Source organism: Pollicipes pollicipes, unplaced genomic scaffold, assembly GCF_011947565.3.
Source record: "Pollicipes pollicipes isolate AB1234 unplaced genomic scaffold, Ppol_2.1 Scaffold_4740;HRSCAF=5597_pilon_pilon_pilon, whole genome shotgun sequence".
Lineage (NCBI taxonomy): Eukaryota > Metazoa > Arthropoda > Thecostraca > Pollicipedomorpha > Pollicipedidae > Pollicipes > Pollicipes pollicipes.
This window is the reverse complement of record NW_023596545.1, coordinates 10,198,115-10,201,728: the sequence shown is the minus strand read 5'-3', so window position 1 is coordinate 10,201,728 and position 3,614 is coordinate 10,198,115.

The following is a 3,614-nucleotide window of genomic DNA, read 5'->3' as shown; positions in this document are numbered from 1 at the left end:
CCCCCCCCCCCCCCTGGCACCGGTCGCTGTCAAGACGGGATAGGCGGTTCTCGGCTGTGAATCGCTTCTCATCCGATGAAGTCTAGGCTATTCAAACTCCACAAATATCATAGGATGCCGCCCGCTGTTCGTGAATGCAGCGATGTCAGAAGGTGACGGGCCGTAAGCCGGTCGATTGTTGTTTTGCGCACGTTATGATGCTGTTTGTGGCCCGAGTGGTATCCCGTTGTGTGTCTCGTCTTGGAGTTACTCAAGTGGTTCTGCGCCGGTGCATGCTTTTTGAACTCGATTTAAGCCAGCCAATGCAAGTGTCTTGGACGCGCCGGTGGGCTAGAGACTGTCACCAAAATGCTTTCACTATACTTAAAGTGGCAACCAGCTGCAGGGTTAAATCAGTTGTCATGGCAAGCAGCGTACGAAGCCACACCCACGTGGCTGCAAACCATTGGTCTCCCGCTGAGTCCATTTTGATGATACGAAACGATCTGGGAAGTATACCACGCTCTCTGATCAGCTTGGCGAATGGAAATGAGCTGGCTGTGGTCAACAATTTGGTTTTGATGCAATGTTCGTTTCCCCCGCGGCGTCAGCTATGGAGTATGTCGGTATATCCGGCTTTCCACTGACGTCATCAATATGGATGAAGCAGCTGGCCATGTTCCGAGTGGTCCGGGTCAATGCCATGGTTTCATTAAGATGGTTGCCACATTGAGAACAAGTGGATTTTGCCCGGTCATGTAACCTCGCTTGGAATCGCACGCACCATATTTGTATCACATTCGAGCTTGTGCGTATGCGTAAGACCTGTATTGCAGTGCTTCTGATATGCGATCTGATATACGATATTCTGGGTGCGGTATTGTGTAAATAACTGGAACTTAGGTGATGCGGATCGGTGGTCTTCTGTAATCTTTGTGTGGGATTCATGGTGGGCGAGTTCAACTTAAGGATATTGCCACAACTATATGTGCCCTGCATTTTCTGCGCTGATTGTGACATTGCCGGAGCGGGGCCCTGGCTCGCATTTCATGCGAATATTGCGTTGTGTCTGGGGAGTGTTAGTCCAGTCATGTCGTCCAAATGATCGTGAACAATCGTGGTAACGGTCAGCGAATGATCGTTTCGCGTAAATCGTGTCATTGATCTGTTCGTCGCTCAGGGACCATAGCGTGTGGGGGCTGGGCTGTATCTATCGTGCCTGTTCAGACTGCATATTTTACGTAACCTTGTTGAGGACGTGCTTTGAAGTGCGGTTGCTTAACATACATATTTTTATATCTTTCATGGTTTCAAACGTTTCCCGCAGCATATGGCAGAAGATGAGTGCTCCAGCGACGGCGAATATTCCGCTTTCCAATATAGTGAAAATCATTTGCAAAGCGACCAAGAAGTTTGGGAGTTTGCTACTACTATGCAAGTCGATAAACGGTCGTCTTGCGGTGATAGCGTGTGTCTTCAACGTCAGCGCCTGCAATGATCACAGGGGAAAAACATCGGCAATCACGTGGCTTTGCTGCTGCTAAGTCGCGTTGTCCCAGTCCCGAGTCCCAGGTGACCCAGTATGACCATTGTTTAGTGTGATAACGGTTCGTCCCTTAATATTTAATTGGGACGAGAAACGCACTTTAATTCACAACTTACCCTACGCTCCGCACTTTTATCATTCTTTTGGAATCTTAGTGTGAATTTGTGCTTTATGATTGTATGCGTCATGATATGTGGTTCTCAAATGCTGTATTGAGAACAACTCGAATGATTTCATAGACTCTCGTTTTTCACTGGTACAGTTTTTGGCACGGGATTTTTATTTTGACCAATTTGACGCCCGGCAAGCATTGAATCGTGGGATACCAATGGAAGCTTTGAGATGGGAGGACACGGACATCAACGCTGGTGAGATCCAGAGCTAGTGGCATTCGGCCATCGTGCTTTTATGCCAAGTTGGTGAAATGGCTTTCTGGGCTATCTGACGAAACAAGCTTAAAATCTATTGGTTTTCAGGTGTTTTATGTTTGTAATTTAGTCGCACTGATGTAAAGCCGTGGACGTTTGGGCGAACAAGACGTGGCCTCGTTTGTCTCAGCCATAAGAATGTTGATAATGTAGACCGCAAACTTGTGCGTGGACCTAGAAATCCGTAAGATTCGTGAGTCCTGGATCCTGGAGTTTCAGGAATCTATGATGATTTTCGTATGTGAAAGGGCGGTAGGACATGCGTAGGAAAGCAAAGGAATTACGGCTTAAACGGCACTTCTTCGGTCGCCGAGAGAGCTTGGCTCCTTTCAGCTCTCGTTTTTGTGTAAGACATATTCATATGTTCGTAAGACATCCCAGTGCTGCGGGAATGCAATAAAGCAGGTGACAAAATAGCATGAGATGAATCTGCGTCCATCGTCTAGCCCGCATAGGCTCTGCCTAATTCCAACTGACCGGCTTGTAAAAATCATGTCGCACTCATATGGCATGAATTATAATTACTGTCGTCTGTGATCGCACAACGTCTTCCAGCATCGGTCCATAAACCAAGAGAGCACATATGCGGCGATACCCCGTCCTTTGTCCATGAAAATTTGCCTTACCACCACAATGGACCTCTAGGTTGACCGTTTGATAACCCAGGCTGAAATCGACAGGAATCGAAAGGTGAGGCGGGGGGGGGGGGGCGATCCACTGGCGGGGAAGCCCGCAGTGGTGTTGGGCTTGTTTCAGCATCCTGCTGGAGTAAGAACTGCAGGTGCGTCACAAGGCTGCATGGAAATTCTAAATCATGACGTTCTTGGAGCGCTCTGACGCCCCTCGTGCATGAAGCGCATCGGCTTTGTTGTGAGCTATGTTGCTTCATGTTAGTTCATATGTATGTGTCGTGGGCTTCGCTCAATGTGTTCATCATGGATGGTGCCGTAATGCATGCAGCACGAATGGTTTACCAGCATAAAGCGCATTACGGTTATCACCTCCCCTCAACCTGAAACTGGATCGAATCATGACGCATACCCCGCCCGCCGATCAAAACAAAACAACTCGGTCGGATTCAGATTTATAAATTTACTTTGGTGACCCGTAAACAAGCGCTATTCTGATCTGGTTGATCGACATGACCAAGCTACGCTGGCCCTGATTCGGAGCGGGGTTACACAAGCGGATGGTTGGCCCAAGGAAGCGGTCCGCGGAGTGAGTGCAGTCGGGCAAAACAAATCAAATCATATGACGGAAGTCGTTATCTGGCTCTTGCCTAAACATCAGATGTGAGCAAATTGAGCTCTGGCCTCGTTCTGTATCCTGTCGCAATCATTTCTGTCCAGTGCGTGTGGCAACATCGCCCTCCAGCCAGTGCCTGCGTGTGCTTGGATCTTCTCGACGCGTAAGATTTGACTTCCTCGCAATTCCTCCTAAGAGACCCTTATTGCATCCCTCCCCCCCACGCAGATTCCCTAATCCCTTATATCCCCCCCACTGGGAATGCCTGATTTAGCAGTTACTATTTATTATATCCATTAAATATTCATCATGTACATTATCTATATCTTTACGGCGGAACCCTCCGTACTAAGTCCCGAGGGCAAACAATGCTCTGCACTCAGCTGATGGTTCCGTCCAAGGAAATGCTAACCGTG